Here is a 23586-nt window from a genome sequence, read left to right as displayed (position 1 = left end):
GTGTGGGAGTGAGCTCTTCTTTCTGTATTCCAATCTGAACATTCCAAACAATATTATCTGTCTCTCATTAGCCTGAGGTTATTTCTGCTTACCGGTCAACCAAAAAATAACAAGACCAATAGCCCAAACACATTATCTGGAAGATATAAAGCACAAACAAATACTTAAGAGCCTTTAAACACTTAAGAACACCAAGGGGTAGAAGGTCAGCGTGTCCAGCACGGCCAACTCATGATAAGACAAGCATGGAACATTCTAGCAGGAACAGTAGGAAGGAAATCTGGATACATGATTCCAGAACACTCTATTAACTCCGCATACAATAAATTCCCATGATTTCTTATTGTAGATTTGCCGTAGGACCCTCTGTGTGAACTTCATAGTTATTAGCATATGCTTGCATCCAAAAGAAAATGTGCAAGATTCTCATTTCATCAGGTCAGATTACAGCCACTACTTTTTGATTCCTCAAAGATCTTTATGTCGAAGAAGTCCATAATCTTAAGAATGATTTGATGCCTGAAGTGAATTATTCAATCATTCAGAGATAATCGTTGGGCACCTACCACTTGCCAGGCCCCGTTGGATGTTGAGATCCGGGTAGAAACACTGAGTCCAGATTGTGAGAGGGGCAAAACACCAGCAAGGGTCACCATTTGAGTAAATATTGTTTCCAGCAGATTTGTTTTAGTCTAGAGTCTGCACGTTAAAAGTCAGCACACCAAAATGTATATAGTTCATCTTCACAATTAAGGGAAGGCGACATTCCCTCAGCCATTGCTCTCTCTTCTTTTGCTAATAAGAGAACATTGTACAACGTCTGGGAGCTTCCCTCTTTCTTCCAGATGAGATGCTGCCTGACTAATGACTCACTCAACAACCAATTCGATCTTCAAATTCCTGGTTGGTTTTGTTTTTTAACACAAGCAGTGACACGTCAGAGATGTGAATGGGCTGGGGTGGGGGGTGAGACAGGGAAGGAAGTCCATGGGGGTGTTCCAAGGGGCACGAGGGAGAGGGTGACAGCAGACTCCAGGGCTGGGTGCTGGGAACGGTGTGTTTTCATGGGTTACTGTCTGGATGAGGAGAAAGGCATGAGAGGTAGGGTCCCTTTTCCATGCCATGCAAGACTTGCTCCCCAGCACTCGAATTAGGGCCTCAGGGAGCAGCATGGAGGCTGGTGACAGGGAGAAGCTGGAAGCTGAGAGGAGGGTCAGACCCGGAGGGGAAGTGAGAGTCTGAGTAGGTGTCCAGGGTTGAGGGCGGAGCCCATTTGCATTGTCGGGGAGACTCAGGGCAGGCGTGTGTGTTGAGAAGGAAGTCAGAAGAGAGGGGCTGTGTGTGGGGAGGTTTGTGAGAACAGACGCCAAAGACCCACTTCCGAGAGAAAGAAAGAACATCTGCACATAAGATGCTGTTGTTGCAACTGGTGTTGCTACGGTTCTTGTCCCAGGTGGTGACACTGACGACGGTGAGGACTCCCGGTGGGAGCGTGTGTGTGTGTGTGTGTGTGTGTGCATGTATGTCATATGTGCACACGTGCAAGTCTGTGCGTCCTGTGCAAGTGTGTACATATGTGTGCATGTAGTGTGCTTGTGTGTCTGCATGTGTGTGTAAGTGTGTGCATATAGGTCCCTGTGTGTGAGTCTCTGTGTCCTCATGTATGTATGTATTATGTCTGCTTTGCATATTTATCTATGTGTGTGCATACATGTATAAATCTGAGTGTGTGGGTGTGTCAGTGGGTTTGTGCACATACCTGTGTGTGCACTTGTGGTGTAGGTTCTCCGCCACACACCTGGGGAGTAAGGGATGTCAGCCTGGTTCCTTCCCTGAGCGTCTCTGACCCCAGGTCCCTCTGCCCTTCTAAATGAAGGGTATGAAGCTCGGGACTCCTGGGCAGCACATGTCTCCAGAGAGAACTATGGCTCCCTGTCCTCCAGATTTTGGTGGCCTCCCTGGCACCCAATTCTGCATTCTCTGTCCTTCCCAATGCCATTCTCTTCCTCAGTCTATCTGTTCCTGTGGCACAGATTTCCAGGAGCCAGTCTCTTTCGAACTCATCTTGACAACATCCTTTTACAACCATTCCTGGACACAGAATCAGGGCTCAGCTTGGCTGATGAACTGCAGACTCATGGCTGGGACAGCAAGACGGGCGCTTTCAGTTTTCTGCGGCCCTGGTCCAGGGAGCAACTTCGAGCAATGAGGAGCTAATGGAACGAGAAAAGTTATTTTATACATTCTCCATCAGATTTCCTCTGATCTTTCAGGACCATGTCAGTGAATGGCAGCTTGAATGTGAGTTCAGTTCCCTCAGGGCAGGTGGGATGGAGGTGGCAGGTGTGTGTGTCTCTTGAGTTTCTTTTTCCTCCAGGAAAGAGCCCCCACTGGCTTCTGAACCTCATGTATTCCCATCATAAAATGGAATCAAACCGTGTGTTCAGGGGGCAGAAACTAGGACCTGATCTTGAAAAGCTGCATGTTCTCTGCTACTTCCCCTCGTCTCATTGACCTCAGGCTGTGCTTGAGTTTCTCCACTAGTTTCTCCTGTGATTACCCCATTGCCTGGCCTCTAGCCAGGCACATCCCTCTCCTTCACTGTGTGACAGATCCTTGAAATGTGCTTTTCTCCCCATTCAATCCCATCAGCAAACTTTGTCTATGTGTTCCCTATACCTAGTGCTCTCCCTTCACCCTAGATGATTTTATCCCAGCTCTCCCACGGAGCTATTCCCTGTTCTCTGCCCACATCCTTCCTGTTTCCCCTAAAACATTTGTTCCATCTCCAGTAATTTACCTCTACCTCTGTCTCCAGTGACCACCATTCCCATCTGTCTGAACTTCCACTCAAACCAAACTTTGTTCCATTCCCTCCAATATGCTCAACTTCTCCCTCTGATTCACCCATCGTTGTTTCTACTCATGTCATTTCATTTATTTCTCTCTCCCTTTCTTGTAACACACAGTCTCTCTTCCCAGATCCCTTTCAGGTACAGGTGTCAGTAGGCTGTGGGCTCCATGTTGGGGAACGGTCATTAGGCTTCATGCAGATTGCATATGAAGGATCAGATCTTGTGAGCTTCCAGAACATGTCATGGTGGCCATCTCCAAAGGGAGGAAGGAGGGCTCAGCAGGTCTCCAAACTATTCAATCAGTACCATGTGGACAACTTACAGCTACAAGCATGTATTAATGAGGTCTGCCCCCGTTTCCTCTTGGGTCTTCTTGATGCAGGAAAGGAAGATCTTCAGCGACAAGGTCAGTCCTGCTTCCTCTTTCCAAGAATTCTCACTCTGCACTCATAAATTTGCACCATTTCCTCAAATTCAGGGGAGAAGGGGGCAAGGGAGAGAGGTGATGATGGTGATAGGTTTCTAGAGGTAGAAAGATGTGTGTATCTAAAGCGATGTGAAAATCTACCTTCTCAGTCTGAGAATTCCTGTCCTGTCTCTGCAGTGAGGCCAGAAGCCTGGCTGTCCACTGGCCCCAGTCCCAGTCCTGGTCGTCTGCTCCTCTTGTGCCACGTCTCTGGCTTCTACCCAAAGCCAGTATGGGTGACGTGGATGCGGGGTGAGGAGGAGCACCAGGGAACCCGGCGAGGTGACATCTTGCCCCATGCTGATGGGACATGGTATCTTCAGACGTCCTTGGTCGTGGAAGCCAGAGAGGCATCTGGCCTGTCTTGCCGAGTGAGACACAGCAGTCTAGGAGGCCAGGACATGGTCCTCTACTGGGGTGAGAAAGGGTAGGGGTCCAGCTGGAAAAAGGGGGTGAGTGGTCCTGAAGCAGAGCAGGAGAGTGAGATGAAACATTTGGGATTCTAGGGACTCCAGACCATAAAGGACAGAAATGTAAGAACCCAAGAAATGGAGAGCTGAGGGTGAAGGGTCCTATGGATGTGGGAGGAAGTAAAGGGTTGGGTGAAGTCCATCACTGAACAGGGATGGGAAAAGAGACAGAGGAAGGGTGGTTGGTGAGACAGGGTGACGGGAGCAAAAGGGAGCAGGAAGGTGCAGGTCAACCCGGGGTGGATGGGAAATGACACCCCCTGCACACTAAACCCACAGAGCAGCACCGCCCGGTGGGCTTGGTCTTCCTGGCGGTGGTCGTGCCCCTGGTGCTTCTGGCAGGTCTTGCGTTCTGGCTCTGGAAGCGCTGGTAAGTCTGGAACCACCTTCCTGCTCTTTCCCAACTGTGTCCCCACCTTTCTGTCTGTCCTCAGCCCTCCTCCTCACCATGCCCTTTCCCCTGGAGTCCTCACCTCCACCTGCTGCAGAGCATTTCCGATCTGTTCCTCCCAGGAAATCACACTGGAGACCTCAGTGCACTGGCCTCCCTTTGGAGAGAGATCCCAGCAGCCCAGGACCAGGACGTCCCTAAACCCAGCTCAGATGATGGACTTGCAAGTCTCTGTGTGCAGCTTTGTCTTTTCTTTCTGCTCAGTGATCAGTTGTCAAGACGAGTTAAGTGTAATTTAGTAGAATTTGTTGTTCTGACCTGATTCTGGGGCTTAAACATCAAAAGTATCTTAGAGTAAAATGAAGTCCCAGAAACCTCCATGAGCCACTGGCATCAGGCGTCACTTCCTGCAGTGAGCCGTCCCTTCTTCACAAGTCAAATAAATTTTTGCTTGGTTGGGATGGGATTAGCTTCACATTTTCCTGCACTTGCAAATCTATTCCTGACTTCCAGCCCTTGTTACCAACAGTTAGGGTCCTTTCCCTTCTAATTCTTAGGACTTTAGAGATCAGGTCCATGTCTTTTTAATATTTGTATCCTTGGCAAAGAATCTCCCCTGCATGGAATATGTCCTCAATAAAATCTGTGTTGCAGTTTTGTCAATATCATAGGTTTTTCTTTTTCTTTTGCCTCGTGACATGTTTGTAGTAGTTGAGACATTTGCACATGTGGACATTCACGGAAAATAACGTTGAGGATGGGAGAGGTGGCAAAGGTGAAAATTATTGGGAAAGGGAGAGCAAATTATGGGACTTCCCCAAACTTCTCTCCTAAATTAGACTTGTTGACTGGTTCTCTAGGGTCCAGTCCACCTTGTCACCCTCGCATGGCCACCATGCGGTGTTTGGTTGGTTGACTCCACCCTCAGGTGTAGCCCTGGGCTCCGATCACCTTGAGTCTCTCAGGAGAAAGTATCCTTGACAACGTGACAGGATGACGGAAGGGCAGGTTACATCAGGTTCAGGCCAAGACAGAAGCTACTTGTCCTTGGTCAGAGTGATGGTTCAGGGCTAGACGCCTGCTCCAGGTGGCTCAGGTCACAGGCATTATGACTCTTGTGGTCAATGGCAGGGAAAGAGATGGTGTCTCTTGTCCCGGATAATAAGGTTGGGGTATGAAGCCTGAAACAACTACAACCCATTTTTCAGCATCAGGGAAGCAAGGCTGAGGATGACACCTTCATGCAAGAAGGGTGAGAAGTTGCGCACGTGAACTTTTCCAAGAGAGTGGATCCAAGCGTTCTCATGGCAAGAATGAGAAGAAAAGAAAGAGAAAGAGAATCCAGATGGGAGCTGGTGGCTGTGTTGCCTACTGTGCTTGTGGGCCTCGTGTCCCCACGGACACACACACCACACATCAAGCGTGTACTTCATTTTATGCTCTTTAGAGAGAACAGAGTTTATTGCTCACCAATGAAAAGTATTCAAATGTGGGGGGAATGCTACATAAAATATCGACTTTCATGGTTTGCTTGAATGCAAGCTTTCTTGACCAATTCTTCATTTTCCTAACAAATGCTGCATGGCACACCGGAGGCTCTGCAGCTAAGCACGGAGGCATTCGTATCCAGCTCCCGACACGCCCCGTGTGCACTGGGCTCCCGAAGTTCCTCAGGCCTCGTCTCTGAGAAGTTGTTGGGAGACGTTCATCAGGAGGACCTCTGTTCACGTTACGTCATAGTCTCTGCTGCTCCTGTAGTGCCAGTGGCGGTCCACGTGTCCCATCGTGCCTCCCAGGTTTCCTCCCTGGCTGGTCAGGAAGCCGCATGCTGTACAAAGGTACAATTTTCAGTTAAAACTTTTTAAAATATTTTTTATTCATTTTTGAGAGAGAGAGAGAGAGAGAGAGAGAGAGAGAGAGACAGAGTTTGAGTGGGGAGGACCAGAGAGAGAGGGAGATAGAATCCGAGATAGACTACAGGCTCTGAGCTGTCAGTACAGAGTTGGACACAAGGCTCAAACTCATGGACGGTGAGATCATGACCTGAGCTGAGATCAGGCACCTAACAAACTGAGCCTCCCAGGCGCCTCCCCCCCAATTTTCATTTGTGATCATACTTCATTGAAGCCAGAAAGAGCAGCCACAATGAAACCAAAACATCAGGAAACTGAAGGCAGACACACAGACCCACAGAAGGGACTGGAGCCCCAACAACCCTGGGCTCCACAGTTCCGTCAGCTGATATATTCCCAGTATGTCTTCAGCTCCACAGGGTGGATTTCTGTCTTTTGTGACTTGACACTCCTCTCTGATGGATGTGGATGTGGTCCATGGGGAGGCTGGGCTAATGTCTCTTTTTCTTGCAATGTTTTTCCTCACTTCTCTCTTCCTCTCCCTGAGTTCTTGAAAATATTCCTTTTCTTGCCTGCTTGCCTTTTTCTTCATGTGTCCTCATCTGTCACACTCTTACCCTGTTTTGCTTGGTAATCCTGACATCTGGGTGAGGCCCCATCCTGGGTGTTGTCATGGCTTTCTAACAAACCACTGGTCAGGAATCCATTGCTGGTTCTGCTGCTGAGTAAGTGACTGGTAAAAATTCACTCCATGGTTTTCCTACAGATGACAGACAAGCTGTACCAGCCTCCATGAAGCAGGAAATATTGTGACAATGGCAGTTAAATCCTCAAAGGGAAGGAAATTTTCCATGGATTTCCTTTACACACAATATGTTCATTTTTTCCTTCCTACCCTCCTCCCTCCCTTCCTCCCTTCCTCCTTTCCTCCCTCCCTCCCTTCCTCTCTCCCTTTTTCCCTTCTTTACTTCCTCCCTTCCTTCCTTCCTTCCTTCCTTCCTTCCTTCCTTCCTTCCTTCCTTCCTTCCGTTATGCCCAGAATTCGCGATCCCCAAAGATCACCAGGGAGCCGAGTCCGATGCATAAGCAAAGAGCCTTTATTCGAGCTAGCTCGAGCTCAATCCCCTACCTGCACCGACGCAGTGGTGAGATGCTGGAGAGAGCCAGTGAGTTTCAAAAGCACAAAGGTTTTATAGGAGTCTAGGGGCAGTTGGTGAGGTAATGGTTGTGGCCTTAGCTGATTGGCTGGAGAAGGGTTGTGGCCTCAGCCAATTCGCTGGGGAAGGGTCGGAGTCCCGATATGCAGGTTGCTGGGTGTGTTTTGATCAGGAAATTTGAACAGGTGAGCAGGAGGTTACTCAAGGGAAGGAGGCCTGTTCTGAGGTTTCTGCGATTTTCCTGGAAAGGGGGCCATGTCAGGGACATAGTCACTCAAGGTGGAGGACACAGAACAAGATGGAGTTGGCCGGCATAGGTCCGCTCTTTCATTCCCCCTTATCATGTAGCTTGCTGACCCAATCATGGGACCAGCTGCATTTCTATTTTGTCCTCTTCTGTTTTTAGGGGCTCGCCTTTAGCACAGAGGACCATTAGTTGGATGGACCCCACGCGGTCCCTGACAAACCGGACCAGTCTGTTGATTTTACAGGGTTCAAGGGTTGCTAGTATGAGCAGGATGGTGAGGGGCTGGCAAGGGCCGAGATGAGGGTAGTTAACCAGGGAGACCAGTTGAACAAAGACTCGTATGAGGACTGAGATTGTTCTCTCTCTAACTTCCCATTTTGCAGCCCTTCCCTTATGAGGGCCATAGATTCTTTTACGACTCCCCAAGTGATCAACATAGAGGCAACATTCTTCCCCTAGGGCTGCACATAGTCCTCCTTGCTGCAGGAATAATAAGCTTAATCCCCTTCTGTTTTGGAGTACTAGTTCTGATAAGGAAGTAAGGGATTCCTGTAAATGAGAAATTGATTTTTCAATTCTTTCTGTGTCTAAGTCAATGGCTGCCCTTAGGGTTCCGTAGTTTTTGTCCTGGATGATGAGTGAGGATATTCCGGTCCCCGCCCCCACTAATCCCAATCCCAAGAGCACAGCCAGGGTTAAGGTTGTAATAGGCTCTCTTTTACTTCGGGGGTTAGCAGAGCCTAACCTGTTAAGTATTTCTCCCCCCAAATGGTACACTAACTTGGGGATCAACTGCACGAGTAGGCAGAAGCTTTCTTTCAAGGAGTTAAGGACCTGGGAGTGGACACAGGGAGTAAGGCCACTGGAACAGGCCCACCATGCATTTTTGGGCAGGAGTAGATACACTCTCTCCCTGGGGACTGTTTGGGTTTCATTACAGAGATGTGATTGCTCGGGGGGTACGTGGCCTATACAAGTGCCTTGCCCCGTTACCGCCTGGAGGGTTAGTCTTGCAGTAGCCTGCTGCCATCTACAGGAGCTAGAGTTGGAGGCTGTTGTATAATTGCCTTTAATGGCAATACCTTCGTAATATGGGGGCCAGACATCTAGACAGAGCCAACAGGCCTTGGTCAGGTCGGGTCTAGAAGTGTTTAGTACCTGGTATGCTCCGACAACTGTGCTCCACAGGAGGTCTGCATCAGATAGTAAGTTGTGACCCGGGGCAGGAGATGCAGGTGACTCTCTAGTAGGGACAGGGGATGTGGAGGGCCATGTGGCTGGGGCCTGGGTGTTTCTGGGAGTGGCCATCTGGGTGGGGGCAGGTTGGGGAACTAGTACTTGGTTGGGTCCTACCCTCGTGGTGGACTGCTGGGTAAGGGGAGTCGCTTGCATTCAGAGGGTAAATAATGCTCCCTTGTCTTTGGCTCCCGACATAACCTGGTCTTATATCCTGAGTCCCCATGTTTTTCCACTCTCCCATCCTGTTGTTTTTTTTACCTTGGCTTGTAAAGGATATAACTATGGGATTACCGCGCCCCCAGACATATGGTGGTTGGCTGCCACTGGGCCGCATTACTACGATGAGATCTCTGGTGCGTGGTGGGGTCCACTAGATGTGCCCCATCGAGACACATGACCAGGGGGCACAAAAATAGTCAGCCACGTCCCCGCATGTGCTCGAGCGAGAGTGGCCGGGGCAGACATAGAAATAAAGGTTCTGCTCATGGAATCCGGGGGCGTATGGTGACAAGGGGAACAGAGTTTGGAGATCTACACAAAGTTCTAGGAACCAAGTGTCCCTGGGGTGGCTCTGGGAAGTCTGATTAAGTATTGTCCCTGAGCTGGTGTCTATGATCTGCCAGGTGATGTTTTGGGGGGCATGGGGACTCTCGGCAGCATGAGCAGTGCCAAACAGAGCTAACAGAGTTACCAAATTAGGTGGGTCGAATGCGCTGTAGCTTGAGCTTGAGTGGGTTGTGTTGGTCCCAATTGACAGCCCATCGCGTGACGAAGTCCTTCCGGATCGAGGAGGGGTCTGCTGGCCGAACGTGGGTGTGATGGACCCAGGTCGCGATGCCGTCTACTTTGAGAGCAGTGGGGGTTGTCAGCACCATGGTGTATGGTCCCTTCCAGGGCGGCTCGAGGGTCTCTCGGTGGTGCCTCTTGACGTAGACCCAGTCTCCCGGCCTGTACTGAAGAGGTGTCGGGGTTGGGCCAGCCTCGTAGATGGCACGGAGGTGCGGCCAAATGTCCTCGTGTGCCCTCTGGAGCCCTCTCAAGGAAAGAAAAAGTTCTTGATCTTTAAACTCAGCAAGAAGGTTGGGAATAATAGGGGGTGGCCTGCCACACATGATCTCGTAGGGAGTAAAACCCAGAGTGTAAGGAGTGTTTCTAACCAGGTAAAGGGTGTACGGTAGGAGGGTCACCCAGTCCCCGCCAGTCTCCATGGTTAATTTGGTCAGGGTCTCTTTTAGGGTTCTATTCATTCTTTCTACCTGTCCTGAGCTCTGGGGCCTGTAAGCACAAGGTAATTTCCAGTTTGCCCCCACCGCCTTGGCTACTGCCTATGTTACCTGTGAGATAAACCTGGTCCATTGTCTGATCCTATCATGGCAGAAAAACCATACCTGGGTAAAATGTCTTCCAGTAGCTTCTTAGCCACCGTCTGATCCGTTTCATGCTTGGTTGGGTATGCCTCCACCCAGCCAGAGAAGGTGTCTGTAAATACTAAAAGATATTTATAACCATACTTTCCTGGTTTGACTTCAGTGAAGTCGACTTCCCATTGGGCTCCCGGTCTGGTGCCTCTGAGCCTGGTTCCTTTTTTATTTGATGTGGCTCTCGCGTTGGTGAGTTGGCAGGTCTTGCAGGCAGATACAACTTGCTCTATTTTGGTGTCCTGTTGGTGCATCTTGATTCCAGCACGTCGGATTAAGTCTTTTAATTTTCGGGCCCCCATGTGAGTAGACCGATGCATGTGCTCTAATACTGAGACTCCCAGCTGGTCTGGCAGCACGAGCTCCTTGTTAGGTGTATACGACCATCCCTTTATCTCCTGGGCCATGGGGAGTTTCTTGATCTGCTGTAACTCCTCCTGGGAGTATTTGGGCTGGTCTGGTAAAACTGGGTCTCCCGGGTCTGGTAGTTGTATGGTCATGGTGGGGACTAAAGTAAGGGCTACTGCCTTGGCTGCCTGATCAGCCTTTTGATTACCTCTAGCCACTGGGTTATCAGTTTTTTGGTGCCCTTGGCAGTGGATAATGGCTAGCTTGGCAGGAAGCCATAAGGCCGTAAGCAGGTCAAGTATCTCCTGTTTATTTTTTATAGTCCGTCCTTCTGCTGTCAGTAACCCCCTCTCCTGATAAATTGCCCCATGAATATGAGCTGTGGCAAACGCATAACGGCTGTCTGTGTAGATGTTAAGCCGTTTTCCAGCTCCCAGCATCAGTGCTTTGGTGAGGGCTATGAGCTCTGCTCGCTGGGCTGACGTTCCAGAGGGTAGAGCCTCTACCCATACGGTGTCCATTTCGGTGACCACCGCTGCACCTGCATACCTGTGTCCGGCTCGTACAAAGCTGCTACCATCAGTGAACCAAGGAGCCTGGGCATCAGGGAGGGGCCGGTCGGTCAGGTCCGTCCAGAATCCATGTACTTGTTCCAGGATTCCCGCACAGTCATGTAGTGGAGCACCTAGGTCAGGATTGGGCAGCAGGGTTGCAGGATTGAGGGCTGCACTGGGGTGGAACCGCACCCGTGGAGGGTTGAGTAGGAGGCTCTGGTAATGAGTCATACGTGTGTTGCTCATCCATCTATCAGGAGGCTGTTTCAGGACCCCTTCAATGGCGTGTGGGGTAGTGATCCAGATCTCCTGTCCTAGGGTCAGTTTGTCTGTGTCCTTGACTAGGAGTGCTGTCGCCGCAATAATTCTTAGGCATGGCGGCCAGCCGGCAGCCATTGGGTCTAGCTTCTTGGACAGGTAAACCACTGGGCGGTTCTGGGGGCCTAAGGCTTGAGTTAGAACCCCTTTTGCTATTCCCTTATGTTCGTCTACAAAGAGGTGGAAGGGCTTCGTAATGTCTGGTAGGCCCAGGGCTGGGGCACTTAGGAGGGCCTTTTTTAACCGATTAAAGGCAGTTTCTTCTTTTTCAGCCCATTTAAATGTTTTCCCCTCTTTGGTAGCTTCATATAGGGGCCTGGCGATCTCAGCAAAACCCGGAACCCAGAGGTGGCAGTAGCTGGCCGATCCTAGGAATTCTCTTACTTCTCTTTGGGAGGTGGGAATAGGGATCTTTAGGACAGTTTCTTTTCTGGCATCTGATAACCGCCGCTGTCCGCCCTCCAGGATATATCCCAGGTAACTTACCCTCTCCCTGCATATCTGAGCCTTCTTCGTGGATGCCCGGTACCCTAAGGCCCCCAGGGTAGCCAGCAGGTCCTGGGTCCCTCGCTTACAGTCTTTGGCCATGTCGGCAGCAACCAGGATGTCATCTATGTACTGTAGGAGGGTGAGGCCAGGGTACTCCCTTCTGTACTCACCCAGGTCCTCGTGTAGTGCCTCGTCGAAGATGGTGAGTGAATTTTTGAATCCCTGAGGCAACTGTGCCCAGGTGAGTTGCCCACTGTAGCCCTCCTCTGGATCATGCCACTCGAAGGTGAACAAGGGTTGGCTCTGGGGTGCCAGCGGCAGACTGAAGAAGGCATCCTTTAAATCTAGTACAGTATACCAGAACCTGGAGGGTGCCAAGGAGCTCAAGAGAGTATATGGGTTGGGAACAGTTGGGTGTATGTCTGTGACCCTCTTATTTACTTCCCGGAGGTCTTGTACCGGTCGGTAGTCATTTGTGTGAGGCTTTTTGACTGGCAGTAGGGGGGTTTTCCAGGCAGACTGGCAAGGAACTAGGACCCCTAGGCTTCGTAGTCTCCGGTTGTGTGGCTGGATCCCCTTCTGGGCCTCCTGAGACATGGGGTATTTTTTGATCCTTACCTTCTGCTGTGTTGAAATCCCACTGGGGCCAAGTTAAGGGGAAGGAGGCATCTATCTGAGCCTGGTTGGTGGTGGGATTCCCGTCTGCACCTGGAACTAGTTTTCGGGCCTCATTGAGGATTCTTTCTCTTTTCCTCAGTCGTGAACAGGACCTGCAAAAGCTGCTGGCAATCGTCCTACGTGGGCTGATGAGTAAAAAGAACAGAGTCTAATAAATCAATAAGCCCTGCCAGTTTCTCGGAAAACTTAGGATTCTGAGCTTTCCAACTGTAGAGGTCACTAGTGGCAAAAGGCCAATAGTGATGGGGCTGATTCCCCTCCGCATCTGGGGGTCTGGTGGCTTGCAGGGGCAGAATAGTGGCGTCGGTGGCAGAGGCGGATTGCTCCCTCTGAGCCCTTTGTCTGGTAAAGGGCGGGCTTCCCACTGGAGCATTTCCACCTCCCGCTTTCAGAACAGTGTCTGCCTCCCCCGGAGGGGGAGGATGGTGTTCTTCCAGCATCCTAGGGGGGTTATATGGGGGAGGAAAAATTAATTCATCTTCAGTCCTCCCCCTCGTTGGACAGGGTAGAGGGGTATTAAAGGTTGGGTAAGACTTTTCTTGTTCTCCTTCTTCTCTGTCCCCTGCAAAGCAAGAATGGGTTTTGGCTCCAGAGGGTGTGGGGCTAGGAAGGGCTTAAGCCAAGAGGGTGGGTCTTTTACAAGGTCCCGCCAAGTGATAATGTAAGGGAGCTGATCAGGATGGCCAGTCTTAGGCGGAGAGATGATATCCCTGACTCGGTGGATGGAAGGGAGGTCTCGAAGGTTCCCTCTGGTGGCCATCCAACGTTGAAAGCTGGCCACTCACTAGAACAAAAAACCTGCCACTGACCCTTTCGGACTTCCACACTGAGGTTGTTAGCTCTTCCCCTCACATCCTTAAAGTGATCAATCATAATACTTAGAGGAGCAGTCTGAGTCTGTCCCATAACGTCCGTCCAGTAAGTCAACAGAACAAAACAGAGAAACACAGAAACAAACAGAGGGCCCCTAGAGACATTCTTCCAACTCTGTGGAAGCAAAACTGAAAGCTAGATGATGGTCTCGTGCCAACTGGCGGGAGCGACCCGCCTCATCTCAGACCTTTGAGGGCAATCCACGTCCCTCCAAAAGGGAGGATCGGAACGTCTTCCAAAACTCCTGGCCCGTGGTCCTCCAGTGTGTCCACTTAGACCACGCCAGACACTACCAGAATTTCAGAAATGAGCTCACACAGAAAAGACGGAACGAACATACACTAACCATGGCCAGTCAGGCTCTCCGGGTGGGGGGTCCCTCGGGGCTCTTGGAGATCCCGGACGAGCCCCCAAATATTATGCCCAGAATTCGCGATCCCCAAAGACCACCATGGAGCCGAGTCCAATGCAAAAGCAAAGAGCCTTTCTTCGAGCTAGCTCGAGCTCAATCTCCTACCTGCACCGACGCAGCGGTGAGATGCCGTAGAGAACCAGAGAGTTTCAAAAGCACAAAGGTTTTATAGGGGTCTAGGGGCAGTTGGTGAGGTAATGGTTGTGGCCTCAGCCGATTGGCTGGGGAAGGGTCGTGGCCTCAGCCGATTGGCTGGGGAAGGGTCGTGGCCTCAGCCGATTGGCTGGGGAAGGGTCGGAGTCCCATTACGCAGGTTGCCGGGCATGTTTTGATCGGGAAGTTTGCACAGGTGAGCAGGAGGTTACTCAAGGGGAGGAGGCGTTGTCTGAGGTTTCTGCGATTTTCCCGGAAAGGGGGCCATGTTGGGGACATAGTCACTCAAGGTGGAGGACACAGAACAAGATGGAGTTGACCAGTGTATGTCCGCTCTTTCACCTTCCTTCCTCCCTTCCTTCCTCCCTCCCTCCTTCCTTCCTCCTGTCCTCCCTCCCTCCTTCCTTCCTCCTGTCCTCCCTCCCTCCCTTCCTTCCTCCCTCCCTTCCTCCCTCCCTCCCTCCCTCTGTTCCTTCCTTCCTTCCTTCCTTCCTTCCTTCCTTCCTTCCTTTCTTCATGACTTCCGCAGCTTTTCCTGTTTGTATGGTAAACATATTCTCTGAGACTCATTTCAAAACATATGAGAAGCAGCTTGTGCCCAGATATTTAACATATAATGAATAATATTGTCCTCCAAGCTTTTATTTTATTTATTTTTTGATGTCTATATTTAATCATCCAGAGGTAAACTTGAGAACTCTTAAAATAAGAAAATTTCACCTTATAAACTTGACCAATAATTGCTTTATTAAATGATCCATGAATCGCACATCACCCCATCTGGCACAGAGGTGGGCACTCAGAGAGGTTGTACAAATGAAGGCTTTTATAGAGGGAGCGTGGGGCCGGGGAATTAGCAGCAAATGAGAAGCCTTCCAGGAGTCAGACCTGCTTTCTTGGGGGAAGAACAATGTGCGTGTCTTATCATCGGGGGCTGGAGAGGACCCAGGAGACAGACCCATTGCTCTATGGAAAGAAAACTTTCCTGCCTGCCTGGGTAAGACTACATTTCCGGGGTTGTGAAATTTGTTCAACTGGGTATGAAGTCCCAGGGTGGGAACTTGGTTTATGACATTCTTTTGGGTCTGAGATTTTCTTTTTCAAAGAGGATGTGGCTCAAGGGCATGTATCTTCATCGTCTTGTTTCCCCGCCAGCAGGAGCTGCCCTTGGTTCCCTGCTGGCCGGTCTGCTTGGGACAGAGAGGGGGACGCTACCTCTGCTCTGGTCCAGTCCCATCCTCAGCCAGGTGCTTTGTGTTTCAGTTTGGGACTGGGCCTTCCGAGATTTCCCCCTTTGCCTCAGCAGATGGAGCCTCTTAGTCTGAGACAAGGTGTGTTCCTGTCCCTTCCCCCACTGCCCCTCCCCCAGCTGCAGAGTGGCTCGCTGTGCCCTGAGGTAGTGGGGCTCCCTGCCCTTCCCACACCCAGTGAAGGCTCCCTTCTGTGTGGGGAATAGTGGCCTTCCAGCCTTTTTCAGGAGGGAGCTGCTGTCAGACCTCAGGCTTGTACCACCAGAAAGCAGCTCTCTGGTCCGTATCCTGGTCTCCATTCCATATGGAACCCCTGGGAGGTTGGTGGGCAAAATCCTGGAGGTATAGTGAATTTCCTGAGTCTGTGACTCTCAGGACCTCCCAAGACTCTGCTTGCTTTCAGTCAATTATTAACAATTGTAGCTGAATTATTCCTTCTGGCTTCTGTCCCAGGTAAGCAAGGGTTTGCATGCCCTATTTTTTTGATGAGTCTGTATTTCTTTGGTATTTATGTTAACAAGTTGCTCTGATCCTTCTGCTCTGATGGACTCAGGAGAAGCCATTTTGATTATCCAGCCTTTCAAAATCTTAAGTGTGGGAGTGAGCTCTTCTTTCTGTATTCCAATCTGAACATTCCAAACAATATTATCTGTCTCTCATTAGCCTGAGGTTATTTCCGCTTACCGGTCAACCAAAAAATAACAAGACCAATAGCCCAAACACATTATCTGGAAGATATAAAGCACAAACAAATACTTAAGAGCCTTTAAACACTTAAGAACACCAAGGGGTAGAAGGTCAGCGTGTCCAGCAGGGCCAACTCATGATAAGACAAGCATGGAACATTCTAGGAGGAACATTAGGAAGGAAATCTGGATACATGATTCCAGAACACTCTATTAACTCTGCATACTATAAATTCCCATGATTTCTTATTGTAGATTTGCCGTAGGACCCTCTGTGTGAACTTCATGGTTATTAGCATATGCTTACATCCAAAGGAAAATGTGCAAGATTCTCATTTCATCAGGTCAGATTACAGCCACTACTTTTTGATTCCTCAAAGATCTTTATGTCGAAGAAGTCCATAATCTTAAGAATGATTTGATGCCTGAAGTGAATTATTCAATAATTCAGAGGTAATCGTTGGGCACCTACCACTTGCCAGGCCCCGTTGGATGTTGAGATCCGGGTAGAAACACTGAGTCCAGATTGTGAGAGGGCAAACACCAGCAAGGGTCACCACTTGAGTAAATATTGTTTCCAGCAGATTTGTTTTAGTCTAGAGTCTGCATGTTAAAAGTCAGCACACCAAAATGTATATTTCGTCTTCACAATTAAGGGAAGATGACATTCCCTCAGCCATTGCTCTCTCTTCTTTTGCTAATAAGAGAACATTTGTAGAACTTCTGGGAGCTTCCCTCTTTCTTCCAGATGAGATGCTGCCTGAGTAATGACTCACTCAATACCACCAATTCGATCTTCACATTAACTTGGTTGGTTTTGTTTTTTAACACAAGCAGTGACACGTCAGAGATGTGGATGGGCTGGGGCGGGGGTGAGACAGGGAAGGAAGTCCATGGGGGTGTTCCAAGGGCACGAGGGAGAGGGTGACAGCAGACTCCAGGGCTGGGTGCTGGGAACTGTGTGTTTTCATGGGTTACTGTCTGGATGAGGAGAAAAGGCACGAGAGGTAGGGTCCCTTTTCCATGCCACACAAGACTTGTTCTGCAGCACCTGAACTAGGGCCTCAGGGAGCAGGACGGAGGCAGGTGACAGGGAGAAGCTGGAAGCCGGAGAGGAGGGTCAGACCCAGAGGGGAAGTGAGAGTCTGAGTAGGTGTCCAGGGTTGAGGGCAGAGCCCATTTGCATTGTTGTGGAGACACAGGGCAGGCGTGTGTGTTGAGAAGGAAGTCAGAAGAGAGGGGCTGTGTGTGGGGAGGTTTGTTAGAACAGACGCCAAAGACCCACTTTCGGAGAGAAAGAAAGAACATCTGCACATAAGATGCTGTTGTTGCCACTGGTGTTGCTTAAGATTCTTGTCCCAGGTGGTGACAATGATGATGGTGAGGACGGTGGCCCTGCTCAGAGTGGATGTGTGTGTGATGTGTCTGCATGTGTGTGTAAGTATGTATGAGTATGTGTGTGTAGGTGCCTGTGTGTGCGTCTCTGTGAGTCTGCATTTCCATGTTTATATGTAGGTCTAGGTGTATGCATTTGCGTGTGACTCCCAGTGTGTGTGCACATTTGTGCACTTGTACCCGTGTGTATGGACGCTCGTGGTGCAGTTCCCCAGCACATACCCGAGGAGTGCGGGATGTCAGCTTCCTTCCTTCCTGAGAATCCCTGACCACAGGGCCCTGTGTCTTTTGAATAATGGGTGGCAAGTTCGGGGCACTGGGGCAGCACATGTCTCCAGAGGGAACTATGGCTCCCTGTCCTCCAGATTTCAGTGCCCCTCCCCGGCACCTTTCTTCTACATTCTCTCTCCTTCCGAATGCCCTCCTTTTCTTGGTCTATCTGTCCTTCTGGCACAGGCTTCCACAAGTCCATCTCTTTTTGAACCATGTTGACAATATCTCTTTCTAACCATTCCCGAACACAAAATTCTGGGCTCCGCTTGGCTGGAAGAGCTGCAGACTCATGGCTGGGACAGCAAGACTGGCACTGTCATTTTCCTGCGGCCCTCGTCCAATGGCAACTTCAGTAACAAGAAACCGATGGAACATGAAAGGAAATTTCATACATGCTAAATTAGATTTCCTCTGATATTTCAGGACCGTGTCAGTCAATGGCAGCTTGAATATGTGTTGTGATCCCTCAGGGCAGGTGGGTGAAAGTGGCAGATGTGTGTGTTTCCTTCAGTTTCTTCTTCTTCCAGGAAAAAACCTCCACTGGCTTCTGACTCTCATGTCTCCCCATCATAAACCTGAATCACACCAGCCTGGGTAGGGAGCAGAAGCCAGAGCTTGATCTTGAAAAGCTTCATGCTTTCTGCTACTTCCCTTCCTCTCATTGAACTTAGGCTGTGCTCTCATGTCTCCAACTTGTGTCCCCTGTAACCACCCCTTTCCATGGCCTCCATTCAGATACCTTCTAGTCCTTCCCTCTGTAACTGATCTTTGAAATTTGCATTTTTCCCCATTTAATCCCCTCAGTGGCCTCTGTCTATGTGTTCCCTGTACCCACGGCCCTCCCTTAACTTTGGGTGGTTTTATCCCAGCTCTCCTGTGGAACCCTTCCCTGTTCTCTGTCCACACCTCTCCTATCTATCCTCCAACAGTTGTTCCTTCCTCAATTATTGACTTCTTCCCCTCTGTATGATCCTCCATTCAAACCAAACTTGGCTCCATTCCGTCCAATACCCTCAACTTCTCCCTCTGCTTCAGCCATCCTTGGCTTCCACTCATCTCATTTCATCTCTTTCCCTCCTCTTTCCTGTAACTCACAACCTCTCTTCCCCAGATCCCCTTAAGGTATAGCTGCCAGGAGGCTGTGAGTTGCACTTTGGAGAAGCATCACTAGGCTTCATGTGGATTGTGTTTCAAGGATCAGATCTCATGAGCTTCCAGAACACGTCATGGTGGCCATCTCCAAAGGGAGGAAGGAGGGCTCAGGAGGTCTGCAAAGTATTCAATCAGTTCCATGTGCTACACTTAAGAATACAAGCACACATCAATGACATCTGCCCCTGTCTCCTCTTGGGTCTTCTTGACACAGAGAAGGCATATCTCCAGCAACAAGGTCGGTCCTGCTCCCTCCCTCCTAGCATTTTCTCTCCCTGCTCATAAATTTGCAACATCTTCTCAACTTCAGAAGAGAAGAGGCCAAGAAGGAGAGATGATGGTGCCAGGTTTTGAGAGGTGGAAAGATGTGTATCTTAACTGATGTGAACATCTTCCCTCTCAGTCTGCGAACACCTGTCCTGTCTCTCCAGTGGGGCCAGAGGCCTGGCTGCCCAGTAGCCACAGTCCTGGTCCTGGCCATCTGCTTCTGGTGTGCCACATCTCCAACTTCTACCCAAAGCCATTGTGGGTGACATGGATAGGGGTCAGCAGGAGCAACAGCACACTTGGTGAGTCAGTGTAGAATTCAGTGATTCATCGCTTACACACAACAACCAGCGCTCATCACAAATGCCCTATTTAATGCCTATTACCCATCTAGCCCATCTCCCACCCATATTCCTCCATCAATCGTCAGTTTGTTCTTTTTCATAAAGAGTGTCTTATGGTTTGTTTCCCTGTTTTTTCTTTTTCTTCCTTCCCATATGTATGTCTGTTTTGTCCACAAGTGAAATCAGATGGTATCTGTCTTTGTATGACTGACTTATTCACTTAGCATAATACACTGTAGCTCCATCCATGTCATTGTCAATGGCAAGATTTCATTTTTTTTTGATTACTGAGTAATATTCCATCACACACACACACACACACACACACACACACACACACACACCACATTTTTATCCATTCATCATTTTTGGGCTCTTTCCATAATTTGGCTATTGTTGATAATGATGCTATAAATACCCCCTTTGAATCTGTATTTTTGTATCCTTTAGGCAAATACGTAGTTGTACAATTGCTGGATCATGGTGTAGTTCTATTGTTAACTTTTTGAGAAACCTCCACACTGTTTTCCATAGTGACTGTGCCAGTTTGCATTCCCATCAACAGTGTCAGAGGGCTCCCCTTTCTCTGCATCCTTGCCAACATCTGTTGTTTCCTGTGTTTTATTAATTTTAGTCATTCTGATAGCTGTGAGGTATTTTGATTTGTATTTCCCTGATGATGAGTGACTTTGAGCACCTTTTCATATATCTGTTAGATATCTGGATGTCTTCTTTGGAAAAATGACTATTCATGCCTTCTTTCCATTTCTTAACTGAATTATTTGTTTCATGGGTGTTCAGTTTTATAAGTTCTTTATAGATTTTGGATGCTAACCCTTTATCAGATATGTCATTTGCAAATATCCTTTCCCATTCCTTAGGCTGCTCTCAGTTTTAGTTGATAGTTTCCTTGAGTGTACAGAAACTTTTTATTTTGGTGAAGTCCCAATAATTTATTTTAGCTTTTCTTTCCCTTGCCTCCAGCAACCTGTCTAGTAAGAAGTTGCTATAACCAATGTCAAAGAGGAGGTTGCTGCCTGTGTTCTCCTCTAGGATTTGATGGTTTCCTGTCCTACATTTGTGTGTTTCATCCATTTCGAATTTATTTTTATGTATGGTGTAAGAAAGTTGCTCAGTATCATTGTTCTGCATGTTGCTGTCCAGTTTTCCCAACAATGTTTGTTGAAGAGACTTTTTTCCATTGGATATTCCTTCTTGCTCTATTGAACTTTAGTTGACTGTATAGTTGTGGGTTTTCTAATCTGTTCCATTCATGTATGTGTCTGTTTTCATGCCAGTAGCTTCCTGTGTTGATGACTATAGCTTTGTAATATAGTGTGAAGTTCAGTGTCATGATGCCTCCGGTTTGCTTTTCTTTTTCAAAAGCATTTTGGCTATTCAGGGTCTTTTATGGTTCCACACACATGTTAAGATTGGTTGTTCTAGCTCTGTCAAGAATGCTGGTGGTATTTTGATAAGGATTGCATGAAATATGTAGATTGCTTTGGGTGGTATAGATATTTTAAAAGTGTTTGTTATTCCAATGCATGGGTATGAAATATTTTCCTGTTTATTTGTGCCCCATTCAATATCTTTTATAAGTATTGTATTGTTTTTAGAGAACAGATTGTTTACCTCTTTTGTTAGGTTTATTCTTAGGTATCTTATGGGTTTTGGTGCAATTGTAAATGGGATCAATTCCTTGATTTCTATTTCTGTGCTTTGTTATTGGAGTATAGAAATGCATCATGTTTCTGTACATTGACTTTATATCCTGCAACTTTGCTGAATTCAGTGCTAGCAAACTTTTGGTGGAGTCTTCGGTTTTCTACATAGAGTATCATGTTGTCTGCAAATGGTGAATATTTGACTTCTTCCTTGCCTATATGGATACCATTTATTTCTTTGTGTTATCTGATTGCTGAGGCCAAGACTTCCACTAGTAGGTTAAATAATAATGGTGAGGGTGGATATCCCTGTCTTGTACCTGACTATAGAGGAAAAGCTCTTAGTTTTTCCCATTGTGGATGATATGAGCTATGGGTCTTTCATATGTGGCCTTTATGATATGTGGTATGTTCCCTCTATCACTACTGTTTTGAAGGTTGTTACCATGAATGGATGTTGTATTTTGTCAGATGCTTTTTCTGCATCTATTGAGATGATCGTATGGTTCTTATCCTTTTTTCCATTAAGGTGCTGTATCACACTGATTGATTTGTGAATATATATATATATATATTTTAAATATTAATTTTTTTTATTTTTTTTATTTTTTTTTATATATATATATGAAATTTATTGACAAATTGGTTTCCATACAACACCCAGTGCTCATCCCAAAAGGTGCCCTCCTCAATACCCACCACCCACCCTCCCTTCCCTCCCACCCCCCATCAACCCTCAGTTTGTTCTCAGTTTTTAACAGTCTCTTATGTTTTGGCTCCCTCCCACTCTAACCTCTTTTCTTTCTTTTTTTTTTTTTTTCCTTCCCCTCCCCCGTGGGTTCCTGTTAAGTTTCTCAGGATCCACATAAGAGTGAAACCATATGGTATCTGTCTTTCTCTGTATGGCTTATTTCACTTAGCATTACACTCTCCAGTTCCATCCACGTTGCTACAAAGGGCCATATTTCATTCTTTCTCATTGCCACGTAGTATTCCATTGTGTATATATACCACAATTTCTTTATCCATTCATCAGTTGATGGACATTTAGGCTCTTTCCATAACTTGGCTATTGTTGAGAGTGCTGCTATGAACATTGGGGTACAAGTGCCCCTATGCATCAGTACTCCTGTATCCCTTGGATAAATTCCTAGCAGTGCTATTGCTGGGTCATAGGGTAGGTCAATTTTTAATTTTCTGAGGAACCTCCACACTGCTTTCCAGAGCGGCTGCACCAATTTGCATTCCCACCAACAGTGCAGGAGGGTTCCCGTTTCTCCACATCCTCTCCAGCATCTATAGTCTCCTGATTTGTTCATTTTGGCCACTCTGACTGGCGTGAGGTGATACCTGAGTGTGGTTTTGATTTGTATTTCCCTGATAAGGAGCGATGCTGAACATCTTTTCATGTGCCTGTTGGCCATCTGGATGTCTTCTTTAGAGAAGTGTTTATTCATGTTTTCTGCCCATTTCTTCACTGGGTTATTTGTTTTTCGGGTGTGGAGTTTGGTGAGCTCTTTATAGATTTTAGATACTAGCCCTTTGTCCGATATGTCATTTGCAAATATCTTTCCCATTCCGTTGGTTGCCTTTTAGTTTTGTTGGTTGTTTCCTTTGCTGTGCAGAAGCTTTTTATCTTCATAAGGTCCCAGTAATTCACTTTTGCTTTTAATTCCCTTGCCTTTGGGGATGTGTCGAGTAAGAGATTGCTACGGCTGAGGTCAGAGAGGTCTTTTCCTGCTTTCTCCTCTAAGGTTTTGATGGTTTCCTGTCTCACATTTAGGTCCTTTATCCATTTTGAGTTTATTTTTGTAAATGGTGTGAGAAAGTGGTCTAGTTTCAACCTTCTGCATGTTGCTGTCCAGTTCTCCCAGCACCATTTGTTAAAGAGGCTGTCTTTTTTCCATTGGATGTTCTTTCCTGCTTTGTCAAAGATGAGTTGGCCATACGTTTGTGGGTCTAGTTCTGGGGTTTCTATTCTATTCCATTGGTCTGTGTGTCTGTTTTTGTGCCATGATTTGCGAATATTGAACCAGGCTTGCAACCCAGGAATAAATCCCACTTGATTGTGGTTAATAATTCTTTTAATGTGTTATTGTATTTGATGTGCTATTATCGTGTTGAGAATTTTTGAATCCATGTTCATCAGGGATATTGACCTACAATTCTCTTTTTTCAGTGGAGTCTGTGTGATTTTGGAATCAAGGTAATGCTGGTTTGCTAGAATGAGTTTGGAAGTTTTCTTTCCATTTCTAATTTTTGGAACATTTTGTGGTAATAGGTATTAACTCTTTAATTGTCTGGTAGAAATCCCCTGGGAAGCCATCTGGATCTGTCCCTTGGTCTGGTGAAAGATTTTTTATTAGTGGTTAATTTTTTTTTTTGTTGTTGGATATGGGTCTGTTCAAATTTTCTATTTCTTCCTGTTTTGTTTCTAGGAACTTTCCATTCCTTCCAGATTGTCCAGCTTGTTGGCATATCATTTTTCATAGTAGTCTCATAATTGTTTGTATTTCTGTGATGTTGGTTGTGATCTCTCCTCTTGCATTCGTGATTTTATTTATTTGGGTCCTTTCTATTTTCTTTTTGCTAAGTTTGGCTGGAGTTTATAAATTTTATTAATTCTTTATA

The 23586-nt window shown here is 47.6% G+C and overlaps 1 protein-coding gene and 2 pseudogenes across 2 annotated transcripts in view; all 3 read left to right on the top strand.

Moving 5' to 3' along the window:
* LOC115505068 (T-cell surface glycoprotein CD1a-like) overlaps positions 1–23586 on the top strand; it is a 71456-nt gene that overhangs the window by 7147 nt on the left and 40723 nt on the right. The gene's annotated exons all lie outside the window — the stretch shown is intronic.
* LOC115505506 lies at positions 1065–4850 on the top strand (annotated as a pseudogene).
* On the top strand, positions 17177–19250 carry LOC115505075 (annotated as a pseudogene).

Source organism: Lynx canadensis, chromosome F1 (assembly GCF_007474595.2).
Source record: "Lynx canadensis isolate LIC74 chromosome F1, mLynCan4.pri.v2, whole genome shotgun sequence".
Lineage (NCBI taxonomy): Eukaryota > Metazoa > Chordata > Mammalia > Carnivora > Felidae > Lynx > Lynx canadensis.
The sequence above is the reverse complement of the archived record's forward strand: the minus strand, read 5'-3'. Positions and strand labels throughout refer to the sequence as shown.